This window comes from Simochromis diagramma, unplaced genomic scaffold (genome assembly GCF_900408965.1).
Source record: "Simochromis diagramma unplaced genomic scaffold, fSimDia1.1 OVJJ01000438.1, whole genome shotgun sequence".
NCBI lineage: Eukaryota > Metazoa > Chordata > Actinopteri > Cichliformes > Cichlidae > Simochromis > Simochromis diagramma.
Genome location: NW_024387263.1, coordinates 969,353 through 983,771, shown reverse-complemented (window position 1 = coordinate 983,771; position 14,419 = coordinate 969,353). Strand labels below are relative to the sequence as shown.

Here is a 14,419-nt window from a genome sequence, read left to right as displayed (position 1 = left end):
TTAAACATTGATGCATTTTATTGATCCGTTTTAGATTTGAAGCGTCAGGGCGGGAAACCGGCTGCACGAGAGGTATAAAGATCCGACATCTAAACATAAAACTGGAGAAAATGTCGTTTTTATTTCTGTGCTGATAAAATAACACCACAAGAGGGCGCTGCAGCGTGTCAGCCCAGGTGTGTTTACTGACACCGTGTGCTGTGGGAAAAACCACGATCCAAGGTTGACGGGTGAAAAAATGTGACATGCGTACTGGAAAATATTTTAACTCTGGCAGAGATTTATTTATAATATATTTAAGTGTTTAAACTAGTGTTTATGGCTTTAAGGTTTATTTCTGTGTTATTTTAAGTCTTTAAGTCTGTTGTCCCTCTTTGTTGACTCCAAATCATTTTTAATTCAACCAAACCCTGAGTTTGTTTGTCTCTGTCCTTTTTTTGTTGGGTTTTTGAGTCTTTCTTAATGTTTTTGACTCATTTTGCATTTTTTCCTCTAACTGGCCTCCTTGGGCTCATTGTTCCTGTCTCATAAAGCCTCTTCAGACTGAGCTGGTGGACCGGGGGCCCTGGCCCTGTGTAATCTAGTGTGATAGCCAGAGGGGTGTGATTCATGGTGGCAGATATTAACGGAATTCTGGGAAAGAAATACTTTTTGCTGCATATTGCAAGTTATTAATTTTATTTTAAAGCTCGAACAGTATCTTTTCTAAAAACCGGATTTGCCAGTATGTAGTTCTGCATTTTTATTGCTTTTCACTTTGTTCTTGTTGTTTAGAGTTTTGAAGCCGTTTGCTTTTCTTTCCGGTCAGTTTGCGTCTGTTTGTATAAATTATGCGTCGCATTTATTTTAGAATATTAAAGTGTTTTTGGTTGTTTTGAGAATTTATCTCTGTGTTTTTACTGGCTTGTGTCGTTGTGTTGTTTTCAGTGCATCAGTAATTAAACCCCTTCAGGCGCTGCACGTCAGTGTGGATGGCAGATAAAAACCATCACTGTGAAATGTGGACGTCGGACGTTCCGAGTTGCACGTGAAGGCAGCACGTTCAGGGCGGGTGGGTTGAGGGTGCAGGAGTGGCTCAGCCTCCAGCCCGCACGCGCTCAGTGTGTTTATAACGTGTGAAGCCTTCAGGTGACCCGTCCGGTACCCGCTGCATCACCACCGGGATCTGCGGCGGCTCTGCGGAAGCGGAATAAAGTGAGACAGAGACAGATCCACGCACAGAGACAAATCCACGCACACAGGGAGACTTCTGCTCGGTGAGTTTGTGAAAGTTTCATTCTGCGTGTGGATGCGCTGCTGCTGTCTCAGGAGGAAAGATTGTTTTAAGTGTTTTTTTTTTTTTTTTTTAAATTGTTACTGTTCTTATGATTTATTCCTGATGTATCGGTGACGTGTTTGGTCCACAGAGGACACGTGTGTTAAGAGGAGACTCATCCTCCCGTGTCTCCGCTCAGGAGGTTTGTGGGACGTTTCCAGCAGATTTTAAGCTGATGAAAAGGTTTAATCTCATTCAGTCCCGGCAGGACTAACAACACCCGTTTAGAAGGTACAGTTCTGCTTATATAAATATCTTCTGGTGATGTGAGGAAACCTTGATGGGGAGGTTTCAGGCTGGGCACTGTGGAGGAGTTGTGCTGGTGCCTGAGGTGGCCTTAGTGCCCACAGAGGAAGAGTATTTTTGTCACTGGGGAAGTTTATAGGGTTTTGTTGGCATTTTGGTGGCAGCTGAGGAGGATCCAGGGAATTTTCATGGTCAGCGAGGACGCCCTGTCTTGTGTCTTTGTTGGAGCTTTGGCCACTGAGGGTTGCAGAGTAGGAGCTACAGCCCATCATACAGGTTCGATGTGTCTTCTGGATGACTTTGCAAAGTGTAAAAATTGCAGACATAATTTATGGACTCTTCACTTTATTTTTACTAAGAAAGAGAGAATTTTAAGCCCGAGGCAGAGTTACTGCAGACTGAAAGTGGAAAAACTGAGACATGTTGTTGAAACTTATTTCTGCTCAGCAGGCTGTTCTCCACCTGCTGGATGACTCATTACATATGAATGAGCTTCTCTTTACACTTAAAAACATCATTTAATGTCCATGAATTAACATGAGTGTGACAGCTCTGAGGTAGAAGCTTTTAGGGCTGAACTAAAGGGCTGTGAGCATGTTTGAGGCACCTGCAGCCGAGGCTGTTAGAGACAGAACCACAGAAGGATCTGACGGTACAGTGGCTCCGTGTCTCTGCCGTGGGTAAACCTCCCCCCATTGTCCCGGCCTTTCCTGTTATGGACTTCACCCCCTCCTCTGCTGTACAGTCTGACCGTGGGGCTGCTGCTTCCTGTCCTCTGTGTGTGTTTGTTGTTTCCTGGCTGCTTTGTGTCATTGTGTCGCCTCTCAAACTGCAGCGCTGCTGCTGTGCAGATATCAGACACCTGTGTGCTCTGCGTGGGAGCTCGCTCAGACACATGACCTGCAGCGTGTCAGTGACAGACTGAAAACGCGACATTTCATTCTGTCCTGAAACGATGTGATTAGAGAAAATGATCTGTTCACTATTTAGTTTTTTTGTGCATTAAAATGCAAAAATTCTCTGATGTGTTGATTTGAGTGTTTTCTGCTTCGTTTGGTCGTCGGACTCTTTGCTGTGTGAACTCGGTGTTTGTCTGGCTTCCACAATAAGACGTCATCAGCTCATTCTACTGAGTCATCTATTCATTCCTTATTTATACCAATGGAGTCGTTCCTGAAACCAAATCAAACTGAAGGTGAATAATTCTCAGCAACAATAAATCCGAATAGACCCGACGATCATTGGACCTTAAGCAAACATGCAGACTGACCACCGACCAGAAGAGGAAACAGCTGCATGATAATCTGTTAATGAACTTAATTAAGAAGCTGAACATCACAAGGGTTTGCTCTGCAACAGGTAAGTCACCTGCAGAGACCTCAAAACCCCCAAAGTCCTCAGTGATGATGGGACGCAAGTGCTGACCTTTGTCCAAAGTTTTCAGGGGGACAGAGAGAATCAGGGGACAAAAAACTATTTGGACTTTTTTCTAGAAAAAGTTTAATAACTATCCCCCAAAAATCAAAACAAGTTCGGGTTTCTTTTGTGGGCCACGAGTCTGAGGTGACCAGAACAACACAAAAGCTGGTGGAGACGGATGCAGGGCTGAAGGAAGACGTGCGCTGGCTTTGGTGTCCTTCTAGTTTCCAGTGTTTTAATGCATTTCCTTCACTCCTTTATATTTTTAAAAGAGGCTGACATTGAGATTAGTTGGGGGATTAAACTGTGAAGACTCTTGACTTCAGAAGGAAGAAATCTAAGTGGCCTAAAAATGAGCACAAATAACTTGTTTCTGCAAAATTAATTGGTTTAATTTAAAGGAAACTTGAGGAAGAGCCCTTTAAATCTGCAGGTTCGCTGAATCTGTGAAGCTCCTGAGTGGAGTCCGTTGAAGCTACTTGACTCCCTCTCGGTCAGGAGAGGGTTTTACTCTGTTTGTATCAAGCTGGCTGCTGAGTGAAAGGAGAGAAAACGAGGAAAAGCTCATGTCAGCGTGAGGCGTGGAGGAAAACTGACAGCAGGTTTTGTCCCAGAGATGGAGATCGGCGAGCACGCAGCGGGCTTGTTGCTCGTGTTCTTAAAAGCAGAGTCAAGCTCCATGAGTTGAATCAACAATGGCTCCTGATAAAAGTCTTATCTGATGGCTGCCGGCCAAAGAGCAGTGAAGTTCAAAGCTGGGCTGCAGCACTTAGGAAGAGCCTCACTTTCACTCGTGGTTGGAGTTTTTCGTTTTCGTCAGTCTGGAACATTTAAAATGAGCAGCAGAGAAACATCCAGAGACAAACAGGCAGACGCACTGATCCCAGCGGGCGCTCGAATGACAAAGCAAGATGTCATCCGTGCACGTTGCAGCACAGCGTGGAGAGCAGAGGAGAAAATCACAGTATTAGTGCAACCTGCAGCTGGTTAGTGAAAGTTACATGTCAGGCTGCTGGGGGCTGAGTCAGCATCACCCAGAAGTGAAACAGCACTTATTCCAGACTGTCCTGTCCTCAAATATCCTGAATTTATCTCTCTTACAGTTTGTTGAACTTTAAATATAATTAAAATGAAAAAAGTCCGAAAAGGCGAGGCCGAACTCTGACCTCAGGTAGCTGCCAACACGTGCGGAGACAAAGACGACCATTAATAATCCTTCCACAGGACCTCTTCTGTTGCCTCTAACTTTTCCACGTCTGGGAATCACGTGAGCAGATCTTCTTGCTTTCCCGGCGTGACAGGATGCAGCGTCCTGCGCTCTTGCTGCTGGACTGAAGGTGTAATCTGTCAAAGCATCCGTGCTGCGCGGTGCTTTCCGTGGTTGAAGCGGGCGTTCCGATCCTTTCTGTGTTTGATGCGCTTTGCAGCATCCCAGATGGATTCCTGGAATGTGCTTCTCGTTCTCCATGGATGTAACGCTCTGATTCGATCCAGCTGATCCCGTCTGAACTTCAGGTCTGTTTTCCATTCTGCTCTTTGTGGCTTTGATACCGACTGTCTTCATATGACCCGGGAGTGTGTCGGCTGCTGGGCGGCAGGACGGCTGCTTCAGACCCGAGGAAGAACTTCTTTGGATCAGTGGAGATGCTGAAAATCAGTTTCTGATCCATCGTGTGTGTGTGTGTGTGTGTGTGTGTGTGTGTGTGTGTGTGTGTGTGTGTGTGTGTGTGTGTGTGTGTGTGTGTGTGTGTGTGTGTGTGTGTACTGTTGCGCTGAGGCTGCCTCGCTGCAGTTTGGTATCAGCGTCACGGCTCCTGAGCCTGCGGTGGGAACAAACTCATCAAAGCTGCACCAGGTGTCCTCCTCTCTGCATTATATCCCTCCTGCGTCTCCTCATTACCTGCAAAGTGTTCTTTACTTTTGGTGCTGAAAGTTTCATGTGGATCTCCTGAACTTCTAAAGTTCAAAGGACTCATAAACGCTGGAACAAAATAACTCGAGTTAAAGAGTTAAAGAGCGCCAAAGCTCAACTCGGATCCATCGATGTGGTTTCACTTTCTAACAGAGCTTTAATCAATCAATCAATCTTTATTTATAAAGCACTTTTCATACAAAGATGTAGCACAAAGTGCTTTACATGGTTAAAAGCAGCCCACCCCGCCCTCCAACTCACTCCCCACACTCTCATTAACATAAACGATCGTGAATACATACCACACACACACACACACACACACACACACACACACACACACACACACACACACACACACACACACACACACACACACACTTAAAGAGTAAAATTGGGCTGGGCACACATGAGCCAGGTGAGGAAACACTATCACAGGGAGCCATCTGCACCGGGAGCCGGTCACAGACCGCAGCCTCCAGGCTGGGCACACAGCAGGAGGGAGGCAAAGGAGCCCCCCAGCCAGGCTGAGAGGACCCCCAGAGCCTCAGCAGCCACGGTTGATCACAGCCCCGGTGCAGAGAGCGCCCTCCGAGGAAACACTGGAGATATGACCTAATGAGAGTATATACAGGATAAAAAGATAAAATAAATAAGATACAATCAGGATACAATATAAATATAAATAGAGTAAGAAGTTAAAAAACAAAGAATAAGAATAAAATGAATAAATATTAGGTAAAAGCTAAATTAAAATATGTTTGAGTATAATTATTATTATTATTATTATTATTATTATTATTATTATTATTATAATGATGTGTTTTTCATCCCTGAAAGTTTCATGTGGATCTCCTGAACGTCTAAAGTTCAAAGGACTCAAAAACACTGGAGCAAAATGACTTGAGTTAAAGAGTTAAAGAGTCAAAGAGCGCCAAAGCTCAACTTTGAGGGCCTGAAAGGCAAAAATATACATGGTAATATGTTTCACATGGCTTCGTTCAACAAAATAGTAAATTTATTGTATGCAAAATAAATGGGCTGCTCCCGAGGGAGGCAGGTGGGACGTTTCTCAGATGTGGGATAATCCACATGTGTATTTGCTGTACTTGTAGCTACATTATGTTTAATGTTTTGGCTGCTGTATCAGAGGAATTTGGGGGCTAAATAAAGTTTATCTTCTCCTAAATTGTCCGAGAACCTGAGGGACTAAGAGGGAGTTTCCATCCACATTTCTCAGCACTCCTGATGCTTCTGTCTTATTTTTCCCTGCGATAACGTCAACGTGTCCTCTGAGGATGGAAAAAGTTTACGAGCCACGTAGCGAAAAGGCAACGTCGCTCATCCAGACTCGACGCGCGATGTCAGCTCCTCCATTAAAAGTGATGGAAAGTCTCCTTTTGTCCGCGGCCCGGCTCGGCCTCAAAGAACCAGACTCACCGGCCCTCCAGTCCTAACTCACTGTAACGGCCCACGTTAGTCTTCATCCCGAGGGGGGAGGTGATGAGATGTTTATGCATGGAGCAGGTCGAAGGTCAAATGAAAGCTTTGTGTAGATTTGCATTTTGTTATCGTACAGTTGTGTTTGCAAATTAGAAAGTCTGTCTGGGCCAGTCAAAGCGTGAGCGTGCACACATAATTATTATAGTTATTTATTATTATTTAAAGTGATTTAATGAATCATATTTACTGACTTCAGCTTTAAGTAAACTCAATATTTCTGCAGTTTTGACTTCGATGTGTCAAAAGAAGCAAACTAAAGATTTAATCTTTGGCTCCAGGAACTCGAGAACCTGTCGCTGTTCATGTGGACGAGAACTGGGGCGGCGATTAATCAGAAAGCAGACAGAGGGCAGCTCCTTGTGTAGCGTACACGCGTCATGCAGGAATATTATTTCTTAATCAGACTGATGATAAAGCAACATGAAGTGTTACACCCTGATCCAGCTGCACTCGCTCTGCTAATGAATGAAATAAGTGACATGAATTTTTCTCTCTTATTTTACTTTATTAAAGAAGTCCAAGCTTCCCACCACGTGGCCTCCATGGACCCACGCGCACGAAGTCCTGTCTGCATGTTATGTCTCTATTTGTCGCTGAGCTGTAGTTTGATTATTCCCAAAGCAAGAGTCGGAATGATCCCATAAAGTTCCCTGATCAGGTTTTCATTCGTTTGTGCCAATCCCAGCAGCTCCTGATGTTTGTGTCACCGGCCGTCCTAACGAGGTGTTTCTGACGTCTGTCTCTGCAGCGGCCTCCACGTCTGTGCAGCGCCGGCTGGATCCTTTCTTTCTGTTGTAGTTCTGCTTAAAAGGTTTTCTGTGTGTGACTTTCCATTTCTCCTCACCTTTATCACTTTTCTTTCTTTTATATTTTTCTGCCCCGCCCTGGTTAGTTTTGCCTGTGCTGTCTCACCTCTGACAACTCCAGGCCTCGAGGGCCGGTGTCCTGCAGGTTTTAGACCTCACCTTGGGTCAACACACCTGAATCACATGATTAGTTCGTTACCAGGCCTCTGGAGAACTGCAGGAGCTAATTTAGCCATTTAAATCAGCTGTGTTGGTTCAAGGACACATCTAAAACCTGCAGGGACACCGGCCCTCGAGGCCTGGAGTTGCCCACCCCTGTCCTAAACCAAACCAGCCCCGTGGTGTTCGGCACCAGTGAGTGAAAATAAAATAAAATGCAACACAAAGCTCCCACCGCCACACTAACTTTGATCTCTGGCTCACCGATCATCCTCATTTAGACTTTGTGCTTCTCTTGGAGCCGTTAGCGCTCATTAGCAGCACTGACGATGCTAACAACCAGAGAAACTGAACCCGCCACACAGGGCAGCACATGTGTGGCTTGAAGGCAATAAGATTTTTGGTTAATACTGAGATGATGATTATTTCAGAAAATTACCCAGACTTGTAAAAATTGTGCATTTATTAAGTTTAAAAAGAAGAAATGAGTTTTCCGAAGGAGGTGAAGTAAATAAACTAACCCTGCCTCCGCCTGGTGGGGAACAGAACTGGGCTTGATTTTGATCGTCTCATTTTAATAATCGTTGGAAGCCAAAATGATAAATTCAGTTAGGATTCAGCTGTGCTGTATGCTGGACCTCGGCTTGTGGGGAAAAGGCCTGAAAACGAGCTTAAATGTCGATAACCTGTTCATTCCCAGCCACTTGTCAGGGGAGCAGTTACTCCAGAATTCCCCCTAGCTCCTCTTGCCGTGGGGCATTCCCAGCCACATGGCATAATTAATCTATCCAGCATGTTATGGATCCGCACCGGGGTCTGCTTTCAGCGGGACGTGCCTGAAATACCTTTTGTCCAGGAGGCATCTCCTGCTGCTTTCCTGTGGTGAGGCAGCGCCGCTGCTTTTCCCTCATTTAAACCCATTTTGGTCGGACACAGTTAATAATAGGTCCACTTTGGGGCAGTTTTGGGTCTGTGGTTTTGGAAATTGCTGAGAGCTGGAGTGAGTTTGGTTGCATATTAAACACACAGGTCACAAAGGCTGTTTTATATAGCTTGCTTGGTATAGCGTGGCTCTGAGTTCTCACCGCAGGGGTCCTGGTTTGATCCCACTCTCCGCTGTGTCACCCCTCCACTCGCTCCCTTTTCTTCTCTGCTATTGTCTCTTTAACACAAAGGTTAGACGCACAGAAGAAGGAAAAAGACCGTCCATGCGCTCGTGCATTTCTCTGCTGCTCGCTTAAAGCGCATTATCTGAAAGTGTTTATTTCTGTGCAACCTTTCATTCAGACTCAGACTTTTTAAATGCTTCCACTGATTGTTTTCTAAACTGCACGTTTTTTGCATAGCTGAGAGCAAAAATCTGTCAGGCTGAAATAAACTGGTAATGTACCTTTTCACCCACTCTCTGCTGGGCACCACTTTAGCTCCACTGGGGAAATTTACAGTGTTTTGCTTTAGCAGTGTCTCAGTCAGGACTGTTCCCTCCTTTCCTCATTTTGGAAGCTTAAACTAAACCTGCACCATCACAGCAGGGGCCTGAATGGGTGGAGAAGTCTCCGCCCACTGCCGTGTGATTGTTGAATGAATGATGGCAGGTGAAGTTTTTTTTAGAGTTGCTCAGAGTTTCATCATCCCGCTGATGCCTGTTTAGGCTGATCCAGGGTTAGCATCACAAAATAAAACATTCAGGGCCGTGATTAAAATGTCAAAAATCTTTGAAACCACTGCTAAACACACAAATATGCAGACGTTGATGAAGAGCCCAGAAAAATATCCTCGTCTTCATCCGTGAAGGGTTTTATATCATTAAACAAACCCCTTGTTCTTCCTCTGTTTCCTGCAGGATCCAGCTCTCTGGACTCTCTTGTTTTTAGAGACACAAACACGTTTGTGAAGCTGAGAAATTCCCCACCTTTCAGTGCCACAGAGGACACAAACCACACAGCGAGAGAGTCCATTCATTAGTTCGTGTAAAATTTTATGTTGTTCTGTGAGCTCGACCCAGAACTCCCAGCCAGTCCCTCAGGTCAGGGCCGGGCTGCTGTGGTTAATGGACTCACTGACTCGGTGCTGGGAAAGTTCTCAGCCCTGCAGAACATGCAGAGCTGGTTCTTATACCCACTGTGCAGGCGGATTTACAGTACGCTGACCCAGAAACCACAGTCAGTTCAGCCTTTTATGTAATTTGGGCTGTTTACTGAGCTCCGGGGATTCTGGCTGCCTTGAAGGGAATTTCAATTTCTCATTTCAGCTCCGTGTATTTATTCTTGGACTCTTCTAGAGTAACTTTGCATGATTCACAGTTTCAGATTTGCTCTTATTCATCTTTATTCTGCACTGGTGCAGGCATGAGCAGCATTAGCTCCTCCCCCTTTAAGTCACCTTTCTTCTTATTCGCTGCCATAAACAGAAAGTTAAAGCAGGGGTGGGTGGGGCTTCTGTGCTTGGACTGTCTGATCTCTATGACATCATATGAGTTTTTTTTTAAATTCTTGGATCCATAAGTGTCAAAGTTCGGTTTACCTTACGGGAAAATTAAAGCTCATGGCGAACTGTGATTCTTTGCAATGACCAGCAGGGGGCGACTCTTCTGTTTGAGAAATGAAGCCTCTGGCACCTTAAGCTTAATTCTGTTTCTACGTTGAATGCAAGGAGATGGTTGTTCTGTAACACCTGATTTTCTCCCTTTGACTTGATCCGCTTCCTTCCTGTTCATTGGAAAAGTGGCAGCAGAAGAAGACGTGGCGTAGAATCATGCGTAGGATGAAACTGATCACAGTTGTTTCAGGCTCCGTCAGTATGGCTGTAGTTGCTTTTCTGTGGAGTTGCACATGGTGCAAGTTATGCCGTCTGATGTATATATTCAAATATTTTAGTTGGGTTTTAGCTGTCACCACCAGAGATGGGCAGTAACGCGTTACTGTAATCTGATTACTTTTTTCAACGAGTAACGAGTAAAGTAAGGGATTACTATTGCAAAAACGGTAATTAGATTACTGTTACTTTCCCGTAGGAACGCTGCGTTACTGCGTTACTAAAACCATGATTTTTTTGCGAGAATGTCTCATGACAGTGACGTAAGCGAGTGCGCTGTTCGTGACAACAGCTGTGTGCAGATCAACAATGGATCATATATCGAGTGCAGAGAGAGTATGAGCGTGCAGCGTTTAAAGCGTGGAAGTACTGACCTTACTTTGAGTTTGATTCCATAAAAAGTGACAAAAACATTAGTGTCCGCTGTGCGTGGGAAGAAAACTTCTTTTTACAGCGAAAAAACCCCCTAAACTTCCGAGCAAGCACAGAGTAGCTACGACGTAATGGGAAACTCACAGAGAAACTCACGGATTCTTCCACTGACCGCGGCACACCTGCACCAGGGTAAACCTCCGCCTACCACACTCCTGCTTTACAGGTGAAAATAGAGCAACAGGACCGCTGAGTCTTTGACTTTATTTATTTTCTGCTGTGTTTTACTTGCATCTATTTGAAAGACTGAGTGTAAACACAAAAACTATTTTATTTTATGTGCTGGAATGTGCAGAAAATAGGTTTAAATGTTAAACTAATTTCTTCCAGTCAGAGAATGTTGCATATAATTAAATTTTTGCTTGATGCATAAAGTTAAAAGATTAAAACTAATAAAACAAGTTTTAAAAAGAGACTTTTCCATTTGATTACATTTTGTATGATGGATTATGTAGAAAAAGTAGAATTGGGCTGAAAGATCTATCGCTCTATCACCTGTTCAGGTTGTAAATCGTGTTTTTAAAAAGTAACTAAGTAACTAATTACTTTTGAAAATAAGTAATCAGTAAAGTAACGGGATTACTTTTTTGGGGAAGTAATCAGTAATTAGTTACTGATTACTTTTTTCAAGTAACTTGACCAACATTGGTCACCACTAACTGAAGTTTAGCCAGATGAGATCCTCCGTCTCTTCAGTGTAATAGAACCAGAGACGCTAACTTGTCTCGTGTGGTTTGTAAGATGACAAAAAACTGAAGTGTCTTTCTAGAAATGGTTAAACTGTCCGCTTTTATTCTAAACACCAACATGGGAAAAAATCCCAGCATCCGCCCATCAAATCAAACTTCTGTGAATAAATTAAACATTTTAAAAGTGACAAAAGTCAGATCACATTGTTCCAACATCACTTTCCCATATATATCGCTCCAGTCCTCCCCAGGTATCTCAGTATTATTGTGTGATTGTTCAGGAAACGACTCCTTTTGCCTTTTGTTCGTGTGTGTGTGTGTCTTTCTTTTGTGGTGGTCTGTGCTGTCAACGTGGGACTCTGAACATCTCGTGAATGAGCTGCAGGCTTTGGACAATCGCTGCTTTGGGAGTGAGTGTGTTTTGCTGTGTGTGTGTCCATCCTGCAGGCGAGGTGCATTCACAGGCGGAGAATGGCTCTATTGTGGCTGCCGGTCGTTAGGATGCTCTGTGTGCATTTTGTTGTTTTTCCTTCCTCCTCTGTTGTTTCCTGAGTGTGTGTGAAGGAGACAAAAAGGGAGAAGACAGAAGATTTCTATTTAATCTGTAAAATATCGTCCCTGCCTCGGATTTTAGCTTCCATTCACTCACTGCTTCTTCATCCACTCTATTATTTTGTGATTAAACTGTCTAAGTTTCATTTTTTAAACTAATTTGGCACAAATGACATAAAGGACAAGAAAGGCTGATGCAAATCCTCACATTAGGCTGTGAAAATGAGATGCAGGCTTTCTTTCACCGCACACCTCATAAAACTTGGAGCTGCTCAGTTTTTGTAGTGATTAAACAAAAAAAAATAAACTGTGAATTAATGTCATGTGAAGATCACAGTTACCTTACCTCGGGACGATCGTGGCTCAAGAGTTGGCAGTTCATCTTGTAGTTGGAAGGTTGCCGGTTCGAGCCCCGGCTTGGACAGTCTCGGTCGTTGTGTCCTTGGGCAAGACACTTCACCCGTTGCCTACTGGTGGTGGTCAGAGGGCCCGGTGGCACCAGTGTCCGGCAGCCTCACCTCTGTCAATACGCCCCAGGGCGGCTGTGGCTACAATGTAGCTGCCATCACCAGTGTGTGAATGGGTGGATGACTGAACGTGTAAATCCTTAGGGATTAAGTTACGCGCTATACAAATACAGACCATTTACCTTTGGACAATCCTAAATGGCTCTAAATGGATAAACACAGTGATGGACACCATCAGGTTCTTCACTGAGTCGCTTACGGGAAATTAGAAGTAGAGCTGTATAAATCATTGACTGTTCATAAAAGATGGATACAGTCTCTGTTACATCATCACTTGCTTTGTGAATCAATCCAAACTTTATTTATGAAGCAAAGATGGAACTCAAAGTGCTGAACAAATGAAAAGCAGAAAATAAACACAAGTTCCTATCGTCACCCTCCATTCCTACACCCCAACCTACACATTAGACCCCCAATTTTTTTTTTTGCACTCTTGCCATCTTGCTGTCATGAAGGCAGATGTTACCTGTCTGTCACACAGTAAGGCAGACTCATCCATCTGGACCATGACTTCCAAAATGTCCATCCTGCTCTATTCAACAGACCCAAATTAGCACCTGAGGCCATAAAGTGATGAGGAAAGTGTTCACTGAGGTGACAGAGCGCAGCAGCTCGGGTTTATTCTTCTCTACACACAGCTTTGTTCTCACCTGCTGCTGGTTGTTTAAAAGGAATAACTACATACAGCAGATATCTGAAGCTTCAGCTCACAGCCTCTGAGACCGAGCAGGCCTTCCTCAGAAAAGCTCTGCTGTTCATTCACTTTGCAACTCTTAGTGTTATTAAACTTTGCTGAAGCGCGATGATCTCTGCTGTGAGCATAAAAGGTGTCAGTAAATGTGTAAAACCACTTTGTTATTAAAACATGAAATATCTGAATCCCCAACCTGCACACTGAACACTAAACCAACACACACAGGAGAGTTACAGCCCTGAAGGAGAAGCAGATGCTTCTGTGCGTCTTTTTTATTGAGTCCTGCTCCAGGGTAGGAAAATGCTCCGCATTGTTTTGCAATGTGCAGCCCTCAGAAAACCCAGCAGGCTTTGATAAAAGGAATCTGACTCCAGAGGCTCGGAAAACTTGGAGCTGATGCCCATCCATCATTCCTGATCTCGTTCTCTGCCTGAAAACAAACACACGTCTTTTCCAAAATGTCAAACTGTTCCTCTGACAGCGAAGGAGAGAAACTGCAGCATGGCCACATCTGTGTCCCGGCTGAGGGACACAGAGGGATCATGTGTGTGTTCATTGTTCCCGTTTCTCTCCAGAATCTATACAAAATAGATTTTTGTGCATAACTGACGTCCGACTGCATCCCGCTGTGCGAGTATTTACTCATGAGGACTCCTGAGTTTATTTCAGTTTGAGGAACGTTGTCTAAAAGCTGCAGCAACTAAGGAAACTTTGTACTTCTGAGGCTTTTCTCCAGTTTTACCTCATCATCAGAAGAGGTGAGAACATCAGAAGGTATTGAAAGTCTGTTTGACTGATTTGCGGTCAGTGTGAGACGTGTTCAATAACTCCAGCTTTGCCTTTTAGTGCCTGTAGGAAAAACATTTAATTAAGTCCAGGATTGTTCTTGGAGGATTTCCTGCAGCAGTGTGGGCAGCAGCAAAGCTCAACCACAGACACTCTGAGTTTTCATTTTGGTATCATATTATCATATTTAACATTGGTCCAAGCCAACATTGTATTAGATGGCAAAATGTGGCTTTTGGGAGCAGAAAGTAGGGCAGATGTTCTTATAGGAAGCAAGTAAAGCTCTATTTTCATAGCATTTTTTGCTCATAGGGAAAAGTTGTGTTAGAAAAGGATATTGAAAGTGTACACAGAGACTGAGTGACAGACGAACAGAGGACCACCCAGTCAGGCTTACATCAGTGTCTCAGCCTCAGAGGATGTCAGCTGAGCAGCACTGCGTTTATACATCAGCTGCCTCAAGAGGAGCCACGACAGCCGGGTCACGGCTGAGGATGTGCTGCCTCAGACCAAAGGTCAGGACCCGGTGTGGGTCACTGACCTGGTTCTAGTGGAGGCCCCTGCA

At 44.3% G+C, this 14,419-nt stretch overlaps 1 protein-coding gene across 3 annotated transcripts in view; it reads left to right on the top strand.

Moving 5' to 3' along the window:
* Positions 1–1,046: 1,046 nt before the first annotated feature.
* si:dkey-49n23.1 (semaphorin-3D) overlaps positions 1,047–14,419 on the top strand; it is a 100,259-nt gene continuing 86,886 nt past the window's right edge. The window contains exons 1-2 of one of the 3 annotated variants that reach the window (XM_040002404.1): positions 1,048–1,256; positions 1,407–1,546. The gene's annotated coding sequence lies outside the window, so the exon portion shown is untranslated. Of the gene's footprint in view, positions 1,257–1,406; positions 1,547–14,419 lie in introns of all 3 variants that reach the window. The other 2 variants (XM_040002406.1, XM_040002402.1) reach the window with 2 other exon arrangements.